This window comes from Punica granatum, chromosome 5 (genome assembly GCF_007655135.1).
Source record: "Punica granatum isolate Tunisia-2019 chromosome 5, ASM765513v2, whole genome shotgun sequence".
Taxonomy (NCBI): Eukaryota; Viridiplantae; Streptophyta; class Magnoliopsida; order Myrtales; family Lythraceae; genus Punica; species Punica granatum.
In genome coordinates this window covers 28,528,948-28,553,939 of record NC_045131.1, presented here as the reverse complement: position 1 = coordinate 28,553,939, position 24,992 = coordinate 28,528,948, and the positions used below count along the sequence as shown (strand labels likewise).

Sequence of the window (24,992 nt, the reverse complement as noted above, 5' to 3'; positions counted from 1 at the left end):
AGTCAAACGTTGAAATGCAAAAGTTATGGGGTATTAATGACATATAATATAAAATAATTTAAAAGTAGTTCACTATTTTACAATCAAACAAGATTGATTTATTCCATTAAACATCAATTAACTGAAATTTGGGGTCGTGACAGTATGTTTGTATGTGAATACCATCAATAAATATATGCATACTATATCTCTATGTATAACTGTATCCATGTGCGTTTGCCAGGTCTCACACGACTAGGGCTATCTCCAACCCAAAGTTTAAGCTAATAGATTGTTGGATCCAATCATCATATAAGCTTGTGGTTTCTTTTTCAATTTTTTGATGTAGGACAACATATTTCAACAATATAATGCAAGGTACATACGTTCATGAACCAACATCAGAATTAATTCCAGTAGGGGAAAAAGGAAAGGGATTCCGGCAAAATGATGAAGTAGATTTGGGGAACTTGGACATTGTCAATATAAATGGCTTCTTCTGCCAATTCCTTCTGAACCTTTCATCAACTCCGAACATAAAAATGCGAAACTTCCTCTCGCTCCAAGCCCCATCTTTGTCCGAAACTCCTTCCCGAGCATCGACCTCACATCCTTGTTGCTCATTCGCTAGGTTTTTAGGCTCTTGAATGTGATCACCTTCTTGTCCTAGTCCATCAGTAGGCAAAATCCTTTGCCTAGTTCCTCCATGAACTCTTCTAACCCAAGCTTCTTGACCATGCAAAATAAATTTCTGTTGATAGATGATTTACAATGATTGAGGGCTTTAATTACCACTTGCTCGATATACTAATACCTTGGATAGCAGTGACAAGATCAAGAATCAAGGGAGTGTGGGAATTTGCAGTTGTAGAGATATCATTAGTCCAAAACCCGATTAATCAGACACCTGAAAGCAGTATCCTCTTAATTAATGGTTTGAGTCTTCAAGTTTCAAACCCAGCTCTTCAAGCATAGCCAAATGGCATGAGATATATCTCAAATTGGCATCTTCTCACAACAAGAGATTCTAGATAAATTTGCTTAATGTACCATTTCTAAAAGGACATTTTGTTTAACGGGCTTCGACAACAGTAAGGGACATGTCGTTTACTGAGTTGGCCTTTTCACCAGAGGCAGGGATGTCGGATCTGCCCTCTATTCTCTTGAAAGCGAAAGCAGGCTGCTTCGGGGAAGGAAGGCTCACGTTGGTACCTAACATGAACACAGCTGCTGACATGGTAGGCCTATCCATGGCAAATTCTTGCACGCAGAGCAACCCGATATGGATGCATCTCAGAACCTTGCAGTCGGGATACATATTGCCCATTGATGGGTCGACAATGTCCAAGGATGATCCCTTTTTCCACAACTCCCATACCTGTAACAATGTAATACTTTTTAGTGATCTAGCATGGAATTTAAAGGAGGAACAATTATGGCTGACTCTAGTCCAATGCCAATTGAGGTGAGTTGGTACAATGGCTCCCTTACAAGGCCAACTAGGTTGCAAGACGGATTCTCCTGATGGAAGCTGCTGTTTCTTTTCCCAGAAATGATCTCCAATAGCACGACTCCAAAACTGTACACATCAGATTTTATAGAAAACAACCCCTCCATCGCGTACTCCGGTGTCATGTAACCACTGTGGCAGCACAATGAATAGTTTATATGTAGAGTGGTTACAAAATTCTTCTTGTCAACGCGTCAAAGATACTTACTATGTCCCTACAACTCGTCTAATATTCCCTTCGATCTGGTCCCCTCCGCATATCCTAGCCATGCCAAAATCGGAGATTTTTGGGTTCATTGAAGTGTCGAGCAAATTGCTTGTTTTCAGATCCCGGTGGATGATCCTGAACCTTGAATCCTGATGTAAGTACAAGATCCCTCGAGCTATTCCAGAAGCAATCTCAAAGCGTTTTCTCCAATCGAGCAAAAGCCTCTTCCTTTCATCTATAGATCAACCAAAACGCTTCCTGGAATTATGTATATAAAAATACATATATATATATATATATATATATAATAGAAATAACTAGGAAGAGGATTTACCGAAAAGAAATGAGTCCAAGCTTTTATTTGGCAGGTATTCATAAATCAACATTTTCTCGTCTTCTTGGATACAGCAGCCTAGGATTTTCACAAGATTCCTGCGCTGCAGCTTAGCAATCAATGTGACCTCGTTCCTGAACTCTCTGATTCCTTGTCCAGAGGATTTCGACAATCTCTTAACCGCTATTTCCTTTCCATCATCAAGTACTCCCTGCAAATTAAATTAAACTCAGCATTCTGTTCAGGTAAAAAGATTTGTAATGAAATTTAGAATTTTAAGATGAACAGAAATACCTTATAAACAGAACCAAATCCACCTTGTCCGAGCTTGTTGATGAAAGAAAAATTGTTTGTGGCAGTGGCTATGGTGCTTAGATCAAATAATGGCAAATCTGATTTTTTGCTGTCATATTCGAGGTCCTGCATATTCTGTGATTGATCCTCGAAATGTGCAGTCCTTGGGGTAGCAAGAGGCCTTGTTCTCCCTGATTTTAAAACACAGTTCAATTGAATAAACAGAACAGCAAGTTTCAAGTACGGGTAGCTTATCCGTCTCAGATAATTTTTCACACAAAGAAGCAAAGAATTCAACTCACTTACGTTGCGTTTTCTTCATTATAAACAATACGAACATCAACCCCAGAATCACACCATCTACTACGGTTACGCCGATTAACCACTTCCCAGTAGATCCTTTCTTCTTCGCCAAACGAGCTGGCCATTTGAAAGTATAATTGTATAATTAAGGGCAAATGGCTTGATTATGTGCACTTCTTGAGATTTTTATCAGAAAGATCCCAAGCTATTAATATAATGAAAGGACAAGAAAGTTTATGTTACTTCATAAGTACCTAAAGTGGCCGCATCAACCCGCACATATAAGTCCTGTCCGCTATTAGAAAGTTTCTGTGGAACGCTAATGAATAGATATTTGATGTTTATGTGATATTGGATATTAAAGAGATGATTGGAAGCGTTGGGTATATTTATTAGTAGAACTTAAATTTAGTTACTACATTGAATATTTGTATCTATATATATTGTGTATGCGTGCGGGTGAACTGATAGTGGGATTTGATGTAGTTGTATTGTTTATTTGAATATTTGGTTATTTGCAATTAAATATTTATATAATAATAAGTCATTTTGCTTTGGAATATAGTGCTCACTGAGATGCAGCTCACACTCTGCATATATTTTTCATATGAGTTAAGAGCTAGACTAGCAGTATAGGAGAGCTCTTTCGATATCGGGGATTAGCTCGGAGGACTAGGTAGGGACCTTAGTTATTTGATAAGTATTCTTTTTGTATAGAATGTATTAAATAAATTATGACTTGAAATTTTTGTTTAGTTTGGTTTAGTGATGTGATTGAGAAAATAAAATCTATTTTGAGATGTATATTTATATTAGAGGTTGCTGGATTGGTTATATATTATTGGGAGTCTATGGAAAGCCAATTTTATGTGAATAGTTACGTGATAATGGATATTGAGGAAATATAGGAGAAATTCAGCTGAAATTTTGGGTCGTAACATACCTCTAAAACATAAAGTGCTAGCTAACTGTCCTCCGTGTCAATCCCCGATATAAAAATTGTTTCTCTCGCACAACTAGAAACTTATATGGAAAAACATATGCACAATGTGAGTTACATCTCACTGAGCACAATATAAATGACCTATTAAATAAATATTTGCTTTGAAACAACCTATATATATATATATATATATACATATCATAGCACATCAAAGTTTCACCAATATTTCCTCCATATCATCCGTGTATATATGATTTTATAATAATTATATGCATTATACTAACAAAAAATCAAGTTCTACTAACAAATATACACAACTCTTCCAACCATTTTTCTAGTATCCAATATCACATTAATTTAGCATTTCATAGCAAATCACTGCACAATCACTTGACGGATCAAGCTCTAGTATCCCACATGCATTCAAATATAATAAGATATTCAAACAAGCTCAACAATCACCGCATCCATCTAAATCAATCAGAACAAACAATGCATAATACCGGTCAAATAATATAGCCATAGGGTTGCATTTTCTCGCAATAAGTTAGAACGGTATCGTGACCTCGTGCATCTCATCAAGTATTCTCACCTCATCGTATCAATTCTCATAAGCGGGGGCTGCATTTTGTATCCCGCCAGATTAGCGGTTTAGAAGTCCATTTTATATTCCGCCGGATCAATAGTCTTTGCATCTATTTTTTATCCTGCTAGTTCAGCGGTCTACACGTCTGTTTTGTATTCCACCGGATCAGCAGTCTAGACGTCCATTTTATATCCCAGCGGTCAGCGGTCTAGCAGACCTCTATTTCTATTCCACCGGGTCCACAGTCCCATGGCTATAAGCAACAAGCAAGATTAGCCCAAAATAGTAACTTGTGCAACTCATATAAAACACGACATGAAGGCAATCTCCCTCTTAAATCCTTTCACACAGTATGTCAAGAGCAATTCCTCGATCTCTCATTATCACGTTAGCCATCTCCAATAATAATATATAATTTTATAATATCATTTTACAATAAAATAGAGTACTCATAGAACTTGTCAAAATTATTTCACTGAGTCAAGCCTTCCGGGTGCATGATTTTGATCTCCTCCGTTAACCATCATTTGGAGCATAAAACTAAATTATGAATAGCATAATAATGCGACCATACATACGGTGCTGATAGGTTTCCGTCCTGATAGGAAAAGACCACATTGATACTTCTGTAATCAATTTCATCTCTATTTTATCATATATTACCCATCAGCTCCTATCAACATGTAACTTAATCACTATAACTTAATCATGCAACACCATTAATTTAAATCACTACCTACCTTTAGATCTTTCTAGAATCACCACTTAATTATGTTTAACCTCCACATTCTGCTTAAGCAATTAAATGGCGAAAAGTATGCATTTCAATTATTAGCAGGATATTTAAATTAATAAAAAAATTGATTTCAACCATGGAACTCTATGAAAACAAATAGCTTGTCAACTAATCTCCTGCCTGCCTCTCGATTCTTCCTTCCTCCTCCTTGGTTCAGCTCTATGCCGCTCTAGGCTTGTTCTTCCATCTCTAAGCCCCCTCCGATCCCATCTTCCTCTCCCAAGAGGTCCACCGAGCCCTCTCCTTTCGCTCTGATACTCCCTCGCTCTTACTCTTCTTCTCTCTGTTTTCTTTCTTTTGACCAGAACCTTCCTTCTCTCTCCCATACACAAAAAAAGAAACAATTATAAAAGTCAAAGGAATAAGGGAGCCGGTGGAAATTTCAGTTGGGCTGAGTGAGACCATGGATTGGGCGCAAGACCCATTCCTCCGAATCAGGCCTAATAGCCTGCAATTTATTTATAAATTAATTTTTATTAATTTATTATTTATCCATTCATTTATTTTGTCAATGCACCTAAAATAAATAAATAAATATATATATATATATATATATTATATACGTGTGTCTGTATGTGAATACCATCAATAAATATATGCATACTATATCTATACGTGTATCCATGTGCATTTGCCCGGTTTCATAGGATTGGGCCATCTCCAACCCAAAAGTTTAAGATGATAGATTGCTGGATCTAAGCATCGTGATTTTTTTTTCTCAATTTTTCTATGCGAGACAACATATTTCAACAATATATTTCAGGGTACATATGTTCATGAACCAATGTCAGAATTAATTCCATTAGGGGAAAATGGAAAGGGATTCTGGCAAAATGATGAAGTAGACTTGGGGAACCTGGAAATTGCTAGTATAAATGGCTTCTTCTGACAATTCCTCCTCAACCTTTCATCAACTCAGAACATAAAAATGCAAAACTTCCTCTTGCTTCAAGCCCTGTCTTTGTCCGAAACGCCTTCCCGAGCATTGACCTCACATCCTTGTTGCTCATTTGCCATAGCCAAAACATGGCCAGGTTCCTTTTCAGGCTCTCGAATGTGATCACCTTTTTGTCCTAGTCCATCAGTAGGCAGCAGAATCCTCTGCCTAGTTCCTCCATGAACTCTTCTAACCCAGGCTTCTTGAATATGCAAAATAGATTTTTGTTGATAGATGATTTACAATGATTGAGGGCTTTAATTACCACTTGCTCGATGTACTATTACCTTGGATAGCAGCGAAAAGATGAAGAATCAAGGGAGTGTGGGAATTTGCATTTGTATAGATATCATTAGTCCAACACCCGATTAATCAGACATATCTCAAATTGGCATCTTCTCACCACAAGAGATTCTAGATCCACTAGCATAATCTACCATTTCTAGAAGGACATTTAGTTTAACGGGCTTCGAGAACTGTAAGGGACATGTCGTTTACTGAGTTGGCCCTTTCACCAGAGGAAGAGATGTCGGATGTGCCCTGTATCCTCTTGAAAGCAAAAGCAGGCTGCTTCGGGGAAGGAAGCCTCACGTTGGTTCCTAACATGAACACAACTGCTGACATGGTAGGCCTATCCATGGCAAATTCTTGCATGCAGAGCAACCCGATCTGGATGCATCTCAGAACCTCGCAATCGGGATACATATTGCCCATTGATGGGTCGACAATGTCCAAGGATGATCCTTTTTTCCACGACTCCCAAACCTGTAATAATGTAATATTTTTAGTGATTTAGCATGGAATTTAAAGGAGCAACAATTATGGCTGACTATAATCCAATGCCAATTGAGGTGAGTTGGTACAATTACTCCCTTACAAGGCCAACCAGGTTGCAAGACGGATTCCCCTGATAGAAGCTGCTGTTTCTTTTCCCAGAAATGATCTCCAACAGCACGACTCCAAACTGTACACATCAGATTTTATCGAAAACAACCCCTCCATCGCGTACTCCGGTGACATGTAACCACTGTGGCACACAATGAATAGTTTATATGTAGAGTGGTTACAAAATTCTTCTTGTCAACGTGTCAAAGATACTTACTATGTCCCTACAACTCGTCTAGTATTCCCTTCGATCTGGTCCCCTCCGCATATCCTAGCCATGCCAAAATCAGAGATTTTTGGGTTCATTGAAGCGTCGAGCAACACATTGCTTGTTTTCAGATCCCGATGGATGATCCTGAACCTTGAATCCTGGTGTAAGTACAAGATCCCTCGAGCTATTCCAGAAGCAATCTCAAAGCGTTTTCTCCAATCGAGCAAAAGCCTCTTCTTTTCATCTATAGATCAACCAAAACGCGTCCTGGAATTATGTACATAAAAATACACACACACACACACATATATATAGTAGAGATAACTAGGAAGAGGATTTACCGAAAAGAAATGAGTCCAAGCTTTTATTTGGCAGGTATTCATAAATCAACATTTTCTCGTCCTCTTGGATACAGCAGCCTAGGATTTTCACAAGATTCCTGTGCTGCAGCTTAGCAATCAATGTGACCTCGTTCCTGAACTCTCCCATTCCTTGGCCAGAGGATTTCGACAATCTCTTAACCGCTATTTCCTTTCCATCATCAAGTACTCCCTGCAAATTAAATTAAACTCAGCATTCTGTTCAGGTAAAAAGATTTGTAATGAAATTCAGAATTTTAAGATGAACAGAAATACCTTATAAACAGAACCAAATCCACCTTGTCCGAGCTTGTTGATGAAAGAAAAATTGTTTGTGGCAGTGGCTATGGTGCTTAGATCAAATAATGGCAAATCTGATTTTTTGCTGTCATATTCGAGGTCCTGCATATTCTGTGATTGATCCTCGAAATGTGCAGTCCTTGGGGTAGCAAGAGGCCTTGTTCTCCCTGATTTTAAAACACAGTTCAATTGAATAAACAGAACAGCAAGTTTCAAGTACGGGTAGCTTATCCGTCTCAGATAATTTTTCACACAAAGAAGCAAAGAATTCAACTCACTTACGTTGCGTTTTCTTCATTATAAACAATACGAACATTAACACCAGAATCACACCAGCTACTACGGTTACGCCGATTAACCACTTTCCAGGAGATCCTTTCTTCTTCGCCAAACGAGCTGGCCATTTGAAAGTATAATTGTATAATTAAGGGCAAATGGCTTGATTATGTGCACTTCTTGAGATTTTTATCAGAAAGATCCCAAGCTATTAATATAATGAAAGGACAAGAAAGTTTATGTTACTTCATAAGTACCTAAAGTGGCCGCATCAACCCGCACATATAAGTCCTGTCCGCTATTAGAAAGTTTCTGTATATCCAGCAGATCACCGTACCATGCCAAGCAACCAAATCCTCCCCTGCTCTCATCTGCGATTGTGTAGGCTGTGCAGGAGCAGTCCCTCAAGCACTTCTGCTCACACTCTTTGAGGCTCAAGCTCATGCTAGCATGGGCCCGAGAAGTGTCAGGGACCTTCACGTGCCGCACCATAACGAACCCTTCCCCGCTTTGGCATATGGAAGCCCCGGGGGACCTCATGCATCCTCCGGACCCATCCCTGAGGAGCCAATCTGCTGGTGACTTGGGCTCAAAACCGGGGAGGCAAGCACATGAAAATTGGTCCATATTGTAGGGATTGCAATTGCCATTAGCCCCACAGAAACTATAATGATCGCACTGCTCCTCGGGGGCAGCCCAGAACTTGTTCCACCTACCATCTCGGGGTTGCAAAATGGACCGCTGGATCATGCCCGAGGGGTCCATCGCCACCCTTAAGAAGATTGACGTGTTCCTTAACCCATAGAAATATGAGACCTCTTCCTGGTTATTGACAAAGCTGAGGTTGAAGAGGAAGTCGTTGGTCACCTGGGGCACGCCGCTCCAGCGCAGGCCCATCCACGGGCCTCCTCGCCAGTGTGGGGCCCCATTGCTGTAAAGGAACAGTTGCGGGTAACCAGTTTGGTTGATCCTCAAAGTGAAATTCCCCGATCCTGGATCATCCTTAGACCGCCAGGAAGTCAGGACCCAATCAATGCTGGTTCTCTGATCCAGCCCGAGTTTCATGAAAGGCATCAGGGTATCTGTTGGATGATCAAAACTCTGCCACAAGAGATGGTTGCTGGGCGCTTGGAGCAGGATGAAGTTGCTTGTGTCTTGTAGCTGAGCAATGATGGTATTTTCAGGAATTGTTGTTGACATATTCGTGGACCAAAGGGGTAAGCTTCCATTGTTGCAACACCGGAGGAAAAGGTCTCCAGCGGAGTTGATCGAGAGTACCCCAGAGGTGTCATTGATTGGCCGGTCTCTATTAGCCACCCAGAAAACTGTCTGCTGAGCAACCTTGTTGTACCTGTTGAAATAAAAAGCAGTACAAAACCCAAATGAAGTGTCAATCATGGATCACTTGAGCCAAAGTAGACATAATGTTTGCAAAACCCGAGACCAGAGAGCCTGTGCTATGCTTTGATACCATGTCAGGTTGCGAGACTTTCTCCAGCAGATTAAATTGGATATTAATTAGTTATTATATGGCGGACAAGACATATTTGGAAGGTACCAAATCCCAATGAATCGATGGGTAGAATTCCCAGGACTGAAGAACCCAAGGGCGAAGTTTTCGTTCTCCGACAGCAGAACGTCACCGTCATGAAGAGGAAGGGTCTGAGTGATTATTTTTAAAGTTTTGCAGTGGGAATGGTGAAGAAACAGAAGCAAACTGTGAAGGGAGAAGAGCAGTATCTTTGTGGAAGCACCCATTGTCTAATTTTCACATGTTAGCCCTCTGTGGACCTTCTATGGTAGCAGGTGGAATATGCTCGCATGTAGTAGAGATTCTCTAATTGTAGGCTATCCCAACCTTATCAACCGACCTCCCATTTCCCTCCAAGCCAAACGCACACTCACAGTTATGCACTGCATGAAAGATGTCGAGCCTGTATATGTCAAGAGGAAGGATGACGCAGCGTACACGCGAGTAACCTGTCGCAGACCCGTTTATTCGCGCACGAATACCGAAATTACGACCTTCAATCCCTATTGATTCTTCGAATACCTAGGTAATTGGCATCCAACTCGAACAAATCCGAGAATCGGGCAAAGAGCACGAAAGCTCCAATTTTTATTGATAATCCAAAAACAACTCCTTTAGTCCTAGAGCTTACAAAGTTTAAATAGGGTTTAAAAAAAACCTAAATCGCACAAAAAGAAATAAACTTTCCTAAAATTGCGAAAACACCCTAATTAATATAAAATTGCCTGTTTGAGGCGTTAAACGATGGAATTCGCCTAAAATATCGAAATTTCACGCCATAGGCCGTGAGTTTTGCTCCAGAGACCATTTCCAATGAGATAAGGTCGTCAGAACCTATTTTTCTTCAGATACCAATTTTCCAGCTCGTCTGCCGCATCATTCTCCCATGGATGGAGAGAATTCGCCCGCGAATTGTCATCGCCCGAGCTATCGCCTTGATCTTCACGAATAGAGAGATTAATATGCTTCTGCTGCTTTCTCATTTGCCACTTGAATGCCTTCTTTTCTTTGCGAACTCTTTCTCTTACTTCTTCATACATAAAATTCTGTACACCTGTTAGCCAATAAACACTTTCATTGAATCTTTGCTTTCTTGATCGAGACACGTGCACTTCAACCAACTTTGGCAACTAAATAACCTCTGAAATCGGCACCGTAAGCATCCATGCATCTTTCTTTGCATTGGAAATTTTTTCATCTAGAATATCCTCAATCTGAGCACAATAATGAAAAAGTTTATCACCTCCAATATCCTTTAATACGGATTTGTTGACAACGAACGTTGGTTTTCTTGATCATCAAATATAAATTCTGTAACTTCTTCTTGATCTTCATTTGGATATATATCGAAAACTGAATTGGTTTCATCATATGATATGTCTTCGATACTCCAATCCAGTTCGTCCTCCTCCGCAACACGACGTTGATTAGCCATTCTTCAAGGTGGCATCGTTGATCCAAGAACGAACGCGGCTCTGATACCAACTGACGCAGCGTACACGCGTATAACCTGTCGTAGACCCGTTGATTCGCGCACGAATACCGAAACTATGACCTTCAATCCCTATTGATTCTTCGAATACCTAGGTAATTGGCATCCAACTCGAACAAATCCGAGAATTGGGAAAAGAGCACGAAAGCTCCAATTTTTATTGATAATCCAAAAACAACTCCTTTAGCCCTAGGGCTTCCAAAGCTTAAATAAGAATTAAAAAAAACCTAAATTGCACAAAAAGAAATAAACTTTTCTAAAATTGCAAAAACACCCAAAAAATGATAAAATGCCCGTTTGAGCCCCTATACGATGAAATTCGGCTAAAATCTCGTTTTTTCATGGCCTATGGCCATGCGTTTTGCTCCTGAGACCGTTTCCTTTGAAATAGGGTCATCAGAACCTATTTTTTTTTTCTAGGTATCGACTTGCCAGGTCGTCTGCCGCATCAGAATCACTAGAGGAAGGTATTGTTTTGGTTACAAGATTGTTTCAGTGCAGCCAGTTGACATGTTTGACACTCCTCCCGAAGATCAGCATCTTTGCTCGATTGGTATCTCTAGAGTGGAGGAACTTGTAGAGAACCTCAGAGAAACCCAACACAGCTTTGGTTTCGGGAGCACAAGAAAATTCTTAACCGCTGGAAAATTTTCGGATTATGCTGAAAAGCTCAGGATTGGTGATACAATTGTATGTGCTCTCGACATTGAGAGTGCTGGAAAGTACTCAGATTATGCTAACATCGGTTTCCGGTCAAGTATGAAAGATGAGTATATTTGTGTAGATAATTTTATATCTAGACTCCTAAGGCGAATTCGAGGGCGAATTCTCTCCACCCATGGGAGAATGATGCGGCAGACGACCTGGCAAGTCAGTACCTGGAGGAAAATAGGTTCTGACAACCCTATTTCAAAGGAAACAGCCTCAGGAGCAAAACTCACGCCTTTGGCCGTGAAAAGACGAGATTTTAGCCGAATTCCATCGTTTTGGACCTCAAACGAACATTTTATCGTTTTTTGGGTGTTTTTGCAATTTTAGAAATGTTTATTTCTTTTTGTGCAATTTAGGTTTTTTTTAATTCTTATTTAAGCTTTGTAAACCCTAGGGAAAAAGGAGTTGTTTTTGGATTATCAATAAAAATTGGAGCCTTCGTGCTCTTTGTCGAATTGTCGAATTTGTTCGAGTTGGATGCCAATTACCTAGGTATTCGAAGAATCAATAGGGATTGAAGGTCGTAGTTTCGGTATTCGTGCGTGAATCAACGAGTCTGCGACAAGTTAAACGCGTGTACGCTGTGTCAGATTCCGACGGTCGCACAGGCCGCAGACCAGTAGTAAGCAAAAGCGCCCTCATGGAAGCCTGATCCTTGAAGACCACTATCATCGATGTTGAAATCTGTCACAATCTCCTCCTCCTCGTCGAACTTGGGCTCTCCATTGCCCCTCGCTAAAAAAATGCGTCATCAGATGGATTCTCTTCGGAAAACAAAGTCGCGTCTTCAAAATTGGAATCATACTCGATATCCTCCAAGTCTACAGTCGGATTAGAATTTTCCCGATTCTGGTTCTCCATAAGTGCAGCCATCTGCTGTGTTAGCAGCTTCATCATACGATCCATCCTCTGCTCCAACCTCTGCTCCAAATGTAGCAGATTGTCACGGTCATGAACATCTTCCACACGATCCCTCCTCCTGGGCGGCATCGCTGATCCAAGGTCAACAGTAGGCTCTGATACTAACTGACGCAGCGTACATGCGAGTAACCTGTCGTAGACCCATTGATTTGCGCACGAATACCGGATCTACGACCTTCAATCCCTATTGATTCTTCGAATACCTAGGTAATTTGCATCCAACTCGAATGAATCCGAGAATTGGGCAAAGAGCACGAAAGCTCCAATTTTTATTGATAATCCAAAAACAACTCCTTTAGCCCTAAGGCTTACAAAGCTTAAATATGATTTAAAAAAATCTAAATCGCACAAAAAGAAATAAACTTTCCTAAAATTGTGAAAACACCCTAATTAACTTAAAATTACCCGTTTGAGGCCCTAAACGATGAAATTCGCCTAAAATATCAAAATTTTATAGCCAACGGTTGTGAGTTTTGCTCTAGAGGCCGTTTCTAATGAGATAAGATCATCAGAACCTATTTTTCTTCAAGTACCAGTTTTCCAGCTCGTCTGCCGCATCAAAAGACCACAGGTCCCAGTTTCTAATTTTGTAGTTTCAACAAGCTTCCTTACAGTTATGTGCAACGAATCCCAAGTGGGCTGGCCGGGACTAGGTATCGAGTCAAGGATAAGACATCAATGTCATGAGAGCATTGGCGGATATGTATGGGGGTCAAGTGCGTGCTTTGGTCGACTTGATAACTGATACCGTTGACATGGAATATTTAATTTCTTTGCCGATTTAGCTCCTTATGATTGGTGTTAGTGTCTATTACAGTTGTATTATCTTGTATTATGTTCTTGTACCTTTCTTAGAATCTCGTATTTTTGTTAATTGCCTTTCATTTAGGATAGATATTATACTTACCCTGAACGTAGGATTTTTCCCCTTTTGTCTAAATGTACAAAGACCATATAAGGTCACTCTTCCTGATGATTAATATTGAGAAGAATATTCAGCCATTCCTCCCAGGTTTCATCCATAGCAGATAATTCTGTTATACCGTTTCAGCTTTCATCATGGTATCAAAGCAGGTGATCTGAGAACCGTGCAGAATTATAATCGTCTCTCTCATTCTCGGCAAATCAATCAGCCAACTTCGTAACTGATCATGTCTGGAGGAAATGCAGTACTAGCAACCCTCCCTCCTGCAGGAAATGTTCAGGGTGATGTTGTGCTTCCAGCAGTCACCGCGGCATCTATTGTATCTCCATATGCTGTCACTTCATATGATGGCTCATACAAAAAGAAGGCTGCCAGCGTCTATAATCAAGCCAATGCTGTGCAAACTGTGAACCAGTCCATTCCAACTCTGCCCTTCTCTGAAGAACAAATTCAGCGATTGCTATGCTTGGTCGGACCTGATGAAGAGGGCAAAATCCAAATTGGTAATCGTTTTAATTTTGTTCCCTGCAGTGAGACATGGATCATTGAAACCGGGGCATCTAGACACATGATTGGTTGCCCTCATTTCTTGTTTGACTCATCACCTTTACAAGGTGACTCGCTGGTTTTTATTCCTAATGGAAAGTCTGTTCAAGCGACACATATCGGCAGTGCACGTCTTGGAGGCAATCTAGTATTATCTAAAGTCTTGTTTGTGTCGAATTTTGATTGTAACTTGAAATCCGTTGCTCGACTTTCAGAAGAGATGAACTGTCAGATAATCTTTTCTTCAGATTTATGTCTTATTCAGGACCGCATGTCGAGGAGGATGATTGGAATCGGTGAGCTCATGGTGGGTATATCATCTTCGCTATATTGCTCGAGCACGTGAAATAAATACAGTGGCGGCGGTAATAGAGAATAATGTGTGGCATAGGAGGCTTGGGCATCCGTCATCCCGCATCTCTTTTCCTGGTTTGTTGTTAGAGAATAATGTGAACAAGGATTGTTTTGCCATAAAGCCAAACAAACTCGATCAAAAATCCCAAATAGCTTGAATAAAGCAAGTTTTATTTTCCAATTGGTGCATGTTGATATATGGGGTACCTATAAGGTTCGGTCTCATTCGGGTGCATATTATTTTTTAACAATAGTTGATGATTTTAGTAGAGGCTTTTGGGTTTACTTGATGCGAGATAAATCGGAGGCAAAACGACATTTAATAAATTTCTGCAATCTCGTGCAAAATCAATTCGATACGACCGTGAAAGTAGTTCGAAGTGACAATGGATCGGAATTTTTATCTCGAGATATGCAGAGTTCTACTTGTACAAGGGAATTATTTATCAGACTTCATGTGTTGACACTCCTCAGCAGAATGAACTTGTTGAACGAAAACATCGACACCTCCTTAACGCAGCACGAGCCTTGCTCATTCAGGCAGCTCTTCCGGCTAAATTTTGGGGTGAGTGTATTTTGACGGGAGCTTATTTAATCAACATCACACCTACCCCGATACTATCTGGAAAAAGTCCATACAAGATATTGTTTGGCAAGTCTCCCATCTACTCACACTTGAGAGTATTTGGATCTCTTTGTTATGCGCAAATAAGACCACCACTGAAGGATAAGTTCAAGGAACGAGCATGGCGATGTATTTTTGTGGGGTATCCTTTTGGCAAAAAGGGGTGGCGTGTCTATGATTTAAAGACTCGAGAATTTTTTGTCTCACGGGAAGTCAGTTTTTACGAGAATTCATTTCCCTTCCAAGTATCGGAAACAGGTGGAGAGGATGACGGGACACCTTTATTCTTGAGCACACTACCTTCTGAAAGTCGAGCTGGTTTGCATGGGGAAGAAAAAGGAAATACGGGCCAGTAGAATAGGGAACAGCCCGGAATGGCCCAGAGTCTGGTCCATGATGAAGATGTGGATGGCCCAAGCGAAGGCCTAACAAGGACATATGACAATTTGGGTCGCGCCTCTCCGGGTTGCGCTTCACCGGGTTGTGCCTTTTCGAGTCGAGCATCTCCGGGTCGCGTATTTCCGGGTCGCGCGTCTCCCTCAACCCGAGACAATGGATCACTAGAGGAATTCAGCCCAGGCCCACTTGGAACTCCAGCCCATTCGACTTCACCTGCATCTGATAGCCTTGTCTCTTCGGCCGAATTAATTCCAAAGGCTTTTCTGATGTTACGTCGATCGGATTGAGTCCATGGACCACCTTTATTCCTGAAGGACTATGTATGTCATACGGCAATGACTGAATCCCCTCCCCTCGCTCACCCGAATCTCCAATCTCCTCAGGTGCACCATACCCCTTCAAAGATTATTTGTCTCATACATGTGCCACTGACAAATATATATCATTTCTTGCTGCTTTAGACTCTGATGTTGAGCCTAAATCATATAGAGAAACTGCTCATGACCCGCGGTGGCAAGCAGCTATGGCCGAGGAACTTCGGGTGCTTGAATTAAATGGCACCTGGACTTTGAGCGCCTTACCCCGGGGTAAGAAACCTGTTGATTGTAAATGGGTTTATAAGATCAAACGGCATGCTGATGGCTCTATTGAGAGATACAAAGCCCGTCTCGTGGCTAAAGGTTTCACACAGGTAGAAGGGATTGATTTTAGTGAGACTTTTGCTCCCGTTGCTAAACTTGTCACTATCAGATGCTTTCTTGCAGTCGCTATTGCCATGAAATGGGAGATTCATCAGATGGACGTGCATAACGCTATCCTCCATGGGGATTTGCACGAGGAGGTTTATATGTCACTTCCACCTAGCCTCTCCACTGCTCGACTAGGTCAAGTATGTCGACTTCACAAATCTCTCTATGGCTCACGACAGGCTTCCAGGAATTGGTTCTCCAAACTGGCAGACGCTTTATATGCGTATGGGTTCAAGCAGTGCGGGGCCGATCATTCTCTTTTCACTTACTCCAGAGGCACTATCTTCATTGCCGTACTTGTTTACGTGGATGATTTACTAGAGGCCGGGAACTCATCAGCTCATTGCAACTCATTCAAAAGGTGCCTTAGTTCTTGCTTTTATATATAATATAGATATAAATATGTATATGTTTATATATATATAAAAGAGCCATTGGCACGAGAAGCCAACTGCTCTTTATAAATTTTTTTCTTTAAAATAAGGCATGGTTCCCGCATGAAAATCATGAGGGACCAACTGGAGTGGAGAATCATTTGGGTCCCGAATTTGGAAATTGGAACTCGCCATTGTACATGCTCTTGCGGTCGGATGTTTGTGTTGGAGGGAAATTGATGGATTAAGCAAATGGATGGGACCATGTAGAAAATTCTATATTGTCCTCTCTGTTTCCCTTCAATACAGGGAAAAATGCGTGGACAATGTTGAATCCCTTTTGAATAGAGCCGCCTGTGTTTTTGTATTAAAGATAAGAGGTTGACGTCAACGCATCAACGTATGCAAGGCATGCTCCGGTCAACAGAATTGTTTACTCAACTGTTTTGCCTCAGAATTAATTTCTTGGCCAATCTAATGCGTTATGATTAGTGTTCATGTTCTATCTCGCTCACCAAAGTTCATCGACATTAATAGCAAATATCTGTCTTTTGTGGTGGTGATTCGTTTCGAAGCTCATGACTTTGCTAGAGAAAATAGAGTCTTTCGATCAACTGTACACGGCAACGGCAAGACAAGTCAACAATCAGATGGAAAAGAAAGAGAGAGGGAAAGTGGCGAAATTATAACTTAGCATGAGTTTGATAACACGAACAAACGCTGAAATTAACTATTCAACCCTTAATGAGATTAAACGTCTTTGGTAAACACAAAAAAAACAAAGACTTGATTTGTTAAACTTAACAAAAAAAGGTACTGAATAAGTAGGTGAGACCTACTTAATGATTAAACACTTAATGGTTTATTCGCTCAGTTGGGGCAATATTTTCTCATATTTACGGCGATGCTGGGATTGACGGGATTGAGTTTTGGGGAGTGGGTATTGATGGGACCAGAGCTTCGATCCCCCCCTCGCCCAATCGATAACCTCCTCTGTGGAGGTGGTGGCCTGGGACAGTGCTACCAGAGCTCCCTCCTACTCTGATTGTTTTAGATTGGTTCTCTTTTTTTGTACTTTCTTTTCTTATATATAATTTATATATTTGGGATCAAATGTTGAAACACAAAAGTTATGGGGCATTAATAACAGATAATATAAAATAATTTAAAAGTAGTTCACTATTTTACAATCAAACAAGATTGATTTATTCCATTAAACATCAATTAACTGCTTAAAATTTCAGCACTTAATTTTTAAGTGCTGAAATTTTAAGTTCAGGTAAACACATAGTTAATATATATTCGTTGACAAGTCAGTTGTCAAGTTGTTTGAAGGTGACATACGACAATTAGGGCAACAAATTCGGCAACAATTGTTTGAAAGTGACATACGACATTAATGGGAAATATTTGTTTATTGTGGTGGTGATTCGTTTCGAAGCTCATGACTTTGCCAGAGAAAATAGAGTCTTTCGATCAACAGTATGCGGCAACGGCAAGACAAGTCAACAGTCAAATGGAAAAGAAAAAGAGAGGGAAAGTGACGAAATTATAACTTAGCATGAGTTTGATAACACGAAAAAAGTGCTGAAATTAACTATTCAACCCTTAATGAGATTAAACGTCTTTGGTAAACACAAAAAAAAAAAACAAAGACTTGATTTGTTAAACTTAACAAAAAAGGTACTAAATGACCAATAAGTAGGTGGAGACCTACTTAATGATTAAGCACTTAATGGTTTATTCGCTCAGTTGGGACAATATTTTCTCATATTTACAGCGATGCTGGGATTGACGGGATTGAGTTTTGGGGAATGGCTATTGATGGGATTGGGCTTTGGTGGTGCCTCTCTGACTGCTACTAGAGCAACGATCTCCCCCCCGCCCAATCGGCAACCTCCTCTGTGGAGGTGGTGGCTTGGGACAGCGCCACCAGAGCCCCCTCCTTCTCTGATTGTTTTAGATTGGTTCTCTTTTTTTGTACTTTCTTTTTTTTATATATAATTTATATATTTGGGATCAAATGTTGAAACACAAAAGTTATGGGGCATTAATGACAGATAATATAAAATAATTTAAAAGTAGTTCACTATTTTACAATCAAACAAGATTGATTTATTCCATTCAACATCAATTAAGTGCTTAAAATTTCAGCACTTAATTGATGTTGTCAAGTTGTTTGAAGGTGACATACGACAATTAGGGCAACAGATTTGGCAACAATTGTTTGAAAGTGACATACGACATTAATGGGAAATATTTGTCTTTTGTGGTGGTGATTCGTTTCGAAGCTCATGACTTTGCAAGAGAAAATAGAGTCTTTCGATCAACTGTATTCGGCAACGGCAAGACAAGTCAACAGTCAGATGGAAAAGAAAAAGAGAGGGAAAGTGACGAAATTATAACTTAGCATGAGTTTGATAACACGAAAAAAGTGCTGAAATTAACTATTCAACCCTTAATGAGATTAAACGTCTTTGGTAAACACAAAAAAAAAAAACAAAGACTTGATTTGTTAAACTTAACAAAAAAGGTACTAAATGACCAATAAGTAGGTGGAGACCTACTTAATGATTAAGCACTTAATGGTTTATTCGCTCAGTTGGGGCAATATTTTCTCATATTTACAGCAATCCTGGGATTGACGGGATTGAGTTTTGGGGAATGGCTATTGATGGGATTGGGCTTTGGTGGTGCCTCTCTGACTGCTAATAGAGCTCCGATCTCCCCCCCGCCCAATCGGTAACCTCCTCTGTGGAGGTGGTGGATTGGGAATGCGCCACTAGAGCCCCCTCCTTCTCTGATTGTTTTAGATTGGTTCTCTTTTTTTGTACTTTCTTTTTTTATATATAATTTATATATTTGGGATCAAATATTGAAACACAAAAGTTATGGGGCATTAATGACAGATAATATAAAATAATTTAAAAGTACTTCACTATTTTACAATCAAACAAGATTGATTTATTCCATTAAACATCAATTAAGTGCTTAAAATTTCAGCACTTAATTTTTAAGTGTTGAAATTTTAAGTCCCGGTCAACACATAGTTAATATCTATTTGTTGACAAGTCAGTTGTCAAGTTGTTTGAAGGTGACATACGACAATTAGGGCAACAAATTTGGCAACAATTGTTTGAAAGTGACATACGACATTAATGGGAAATATTTGTCTTTTGTGGTGGTGATTCGTTTCGAAGCTCATGACTTTGCCAGAGAAAATAGTGTCTTTCGATCAACTGTATTCGGCAACGGCAAGACAAGTCAACAGTCAGATGGAAAAGAAAAAGAGAGGGAAAGTGACGAAATTATAACTTAGCATGAGTTTGATAACACGAAAAAAGTGCTGAAATTAACTATTCAACCCTTAATGAGATTAAACGTCTTTGGTAAACACCAAAAAAAAAACAAAGACTTGATTTGTTAAAGTTAACAAAAAAGGTACTAAATGACCAATAAGTAGGTGGAGACCTACTTAATGATTAAGCACTTAATGGTTTATTCACTCAGTTGGGACAATATTTTCTCATATTTACAGCGATGCTGGGATTGACGGAATTGAGTTTTGGGGAATGGCTATTGATGGGATTGAGCTTTGGTGGTGCCTCTCTGACTGCTACCAGAGCTCCGATCTCCCCCCCGCCCCCCCCCCCCCCCCCCCCGGCCAATCGGTAACCTCCTCTGTGGAGATGGTGGCCTAGGACAGCGCTACCAGAGCTCCCTCCTTCTCTGATTGTTTTAGATTGGTTCTCTTTTTTTGTACTTTCTTTTTCAATATATAATTTATATATTTGGGATCAATGTTGAATCACAAAAGTTATGGGGCATTAATGACAGATAATATAATACAATTTAAAAGTACTTCACTATTTTACAATCAAACAAGATTGATTTATTCCATTAAACATCAATTAAGTGCTTAAAATTTCAGCACTTAATTTTTAAGTGCTGAAATTTTAAGTCCAGGTAAACACATAGTTAATATCTATTCGTTGACAAGTCAGTTGTCAAGTTGTTTGAAGGTGACATACGACAATTAGGGCAACAAATTTGGCAACAATTGTTTGAAGGTGAAATACGACATTAATGGGAAATATTTGTCTTTTGTGGTGGTGATTCGTTTTGAAGCTCATGACTTTGCCAGAGAAAATAGAGTCTTTCGATCAACTGTATGCGGCAATGGCAAGACAAGTCAACAGTCAGATGGAAAAGAAAAAGAGAGGGAAAATGGCGAAATTATAGCTTAGCATGAGTTTGATAACACGAAAAAACGCTGAAATTAACTATTCAACCCTTAATGAGATTAAACGTCTTTGTTAAACACAAAAAAAACAAAGACTTGATTTGTTAAACTTAACAAAAAAAGGTACTGAATAAGTAGGTGAGACCTACTTAATGATTAAGCACTTAATGGTTTATCCTCGCAGTTGGGGCAATATTTTCTCTTATTTACGGCGATGCTGGGATTGACGGGATTGAGTTTGGGGGAGTGGCTATTGATGGGACCAGAGCTCCGATCTCCCACCCGCCCAATCGGTAACCTCCTCTGTGGAGGTGGTGGCTTGGGAATGTGCCACCAGAGCCCCCTCCTTCTCTGATTGTTTGAGATTGGTTCTCTTTTTTTGTACTTTCTTTTTTTATATATAATTTATATATTTGGGATCAAATGTTGAAACACAAAAGTTATGGGGCATTAATGACAGATAATATAAAATAATTTAAAAGTAGTTCACTATTTTACAATCAAACAAGATTGATTTATTCCATTAAACATCAATTAAGTGCTTAAAATTTCAGCACTTAATTTTAAAGTGCTGAAATTTTAAGTCCAGGTAAACACATAGTTAATATCTATTCGTTGACAAGTCAGTTGTCAAGTTGTTTGAAGGTGACATACGACAATTAGGGCAACAAATTTGGCAACAATTGTTTGAAAGTGACATACGACATTAATGGGAAATATTTGTCTTTTGTGGTGGTGATTCGTTTCGAAGCTCATGACTTTGCCAGAGAAAATAGAGTCTTTCGATCAACTGTATTCTGCAACGGAAAGACAAGTCAACAGTCAGATGGAAAAGAAAAAGAGAGGGAAAGTGACGAAATTATAACTTAGCATGAGTTTGATAACACGAAAAAAGTGCTGAAATTAACTATTCAACCCTTAATGAGATTAAACGTCTTTGATAAACACAAAAAAAAAATAAAACAAAGACTTGATTTGTTAAACTTAACAAAAAAGGTACTAAATGACCAATAAGTAGGTGGAGACCAACTTAATGATTAAGCACTTAATGGTTTATTCGCTCAGTTGGGGCAATATTTTCTCAAATTTTTAGCAATCCTGGGATTGACGGGATTGATTTTTGGGGAATGGCTATTGATGGTATTGGGCTTTGGTGGTGCCTCTCTGACTGCTACTAGAGCTCCGATCTCCCACCCGCCCAATCGGTAACCTCCTCTGTGGAGGTGGTGGCTTGGGAATGTGCCACCAGAGCCCCCTCCTTCTCTGATTGTTTGAGATTGGTTCTCTTTTTTTGTACTTTCTTTTTTTATATATAATTTATATATTTGGGATCAAATGTTGAAACACAAAAGTTATGGGGCATTAATGACAGATAATATAAAATAATTTAAAAGTAGTTCACTATTTTACAATCAAACAAGATTGATTTATTCCATTAAACATCAATTAAGTGCTTAAAATTTCAGCACATCATTTTTAAGTGCTGAAATTTTAAGTCACGGTAAACACATAGTTAATATCTATTCGTTGACAAGTCAGTTGTCAAGTTGTTTGAAGGCGACATACGACAATTAGGGCAACAAATTTGGCAACAATTGTTTGAAAGTGACATACGACATTAATGGGAAATATTTGTCTTTTGTGGTGGTGATTCATTTCGAATCTCATGACTTTGCCAAAGAAAATAGAGTCTTTCGATCAACTGAATGCGGCAACGGCAAGACAAGTCAACAGTCAGATGGAAAAGAAAAAGAGAGGGAAAGTGACGAAATTATAACTTAGCATGAGTTTGATAACACGAAAAAAGTGCTGAAATTTACTATTCAAACCTTAATGAGATTGAACGTCTTTGGTAAACACAAAAAAAAACAAAGACTTGATTTGTTAAACTTAACAAAAAAGGTACTAAATGACCAATAAGCTGGCGGAGACCTACTTAATGATTAAGCACTTAATGGTTTATTCGCTCAGTTGGGACAATATTTTCTCATATTTACAGCGATGCTGGGATTGACGGAATTGAGTTTTGGGGAATGGCTATTGATGGGATTGAGCTTTGGTGGTGCTCTCTGACTGCTACCGGAGCTCCGATCTCCCCCCCGCCCAATCGGTAACCTCCTCTGTGGAGGTGGTGGCCTGGGACAGCGCTACTAGAGCCCCCTCATTCTCTGATTGTTTTAGATTGGTTCTCTTTTTTTGTACTTTCTTTTTTTATATATAATTTATATATTTTGGATCGAATGTTGAAACACAAAAGTTATGGGGCATTAATGACATATAATATAAAATAATTTAAAAGTAGGTCACTATTTTACAAATAAACAAGATTGATTTATTCCATTAAACATCAATTAAATGCTTAAAATTTCAGCACTTAATTTTTAAGTGCTGAAATTTTAAGTCCCGGTAAACACATAGTTAATATCTATTTGTTGACAAGTTAGTTGTTAGGTTGTTTGAAGGTGACATACGACAATTAGGGCAACAAATTTGGCAACAATTGTTTGAAAGTGACATACTACATTAATGGGAAATATTTGTCTTTTGTGGTGGTAATTCGTTTTGAAGCTCATGACTTTGCCAAAGAAAATAGAGTCCTTCGATCAACTGAATGCGGCAACGGCAAGACAAGTCAACAGTCAGATGGAAAAGAAAAAGAGAGGGAAAGTGACGAAATTATAACTTAGCATGAGTTTGATAACACGAAAAAAGTGCTGAAATTAACTATTCAACCCTTAATGAGATTAAACATCTTTGGTAAACACAAAAAAAAAACAAAGACTTGATTTGTTAAACTTAACAAAAAAGGTACTAAATGACCAATAAGCTGGCGGAGACCTACTTAATGATTAAGCACTTAATGGTTTATTCGCCAGTTGGGGCAATATTTTCTCATATTTACAGCGATGCTGGGATTGACGGGATTGAGTTTTGGGGAATGGCTATTGATGGGATTGGGCTCTGGTGGTGCCTCTCTGACTGCTACCAGAGCTCCGATCTCCCCCCCGCCCAATCGGTAACCTCCTCTGTGGAGGTGGTGGCTTGGGACAGCGCGACCAGATCCCCCTCCTTCTCTAATTGTTTTAGATTGGTTCTCTTTTTTTGTACTTTCTTTTTTTACATATAATTTATATATTTGGGATCAAATGTTGAAACACAAAAGTTATGGGGCATATATGACAGATAATATAAAATATTTTAAAAGTAGTTCACTATTTCACAATCAAACAAGATTGATTTATTCCATTAAACATCAATTAAGTGCTTAAAATTTCAGCACTTAATTTTTAAGTGCTGAAATTTTAAGTCCAGGTAAACACATAGTTAATATCTATTCGTTGACAAGTCAGTTGTCAAGTTGTTTGAAGGTGACATACGACAATTAGGGCAACAAATTTGGCAAGAATTGTTTGAAGGTGAAATACGACATTAATGGGAAATATTTGTCTTTTGTGGTGGTGATTCCTTTCAAAGCTCATGAGTTTGCCAGAGAAGATAGAGTCTTTCGATCAACTGTATGCGGCAACGGCAAGACAAGTCAACTATCAGATGGAAAAGAAAAAGAGAGGGAAAGTGGCGAAATTATAACTTAGCATGAGTTTGATAACACGTAAAAAGGGCGGAAATTAACTATTCAACCCTTAATGAGACTAAACATCTTTGGTAAACACAAAAAAAAAAAACAAAGACTTGATTTGTTAAACTTAACAAAAAAGGTACTAAATGACCAATAAGTAGGTGGAGACCTACTTAATGATTAAGCACTTAATGGTTTATTCGCTCAGTTGGGGCAATATTTTCTCATATTTACAGCGATGCTGGGATTGACGGGATTGAGTTTTGGGGAATGGCTATTGATGGGATTGGGCTTTGGTGGTGCCTCTCTGACTGCTACCAGAGCTCCGATCACCCCCCCGCCCAATCGGTAACCTCCTCTGTGGAGGTGGTGGCCTTTGACAGCGCTACCAGAGCCCCCTCCTTCTCTGATTGTTTTAAATTGGTTCTCTTTTTTTGTACTTTCTTTTTTTTAAAATAATTTACATATTTGGGATCAAATGCTGAAACACAAAAGTTATGGGGCATTAATGACTGATAATATAAAATAATTTAAAAGTAGTTCACTATTTTACAATCAAACAAGATTGATTTATTCCATTAAACATCAAGTAAGTGCTTAAAATTTCAGCACTTAAATTTTAAG

At 39.2% G+C, this 24,992-nt stretch overlaps 1 pseudogene; it reads right to left on the bottom strand.

The window, feature by feature from the left end:
• Positions 1–367: 367 nt before the first annotated feature.
• On the bottom strand, positions 368–9,670 carry LOC116209136 (annotated as a pseudogene).
• Between the last annotated feature and the right edge of the window lie 15,322 nt (positions 9,671–24,992).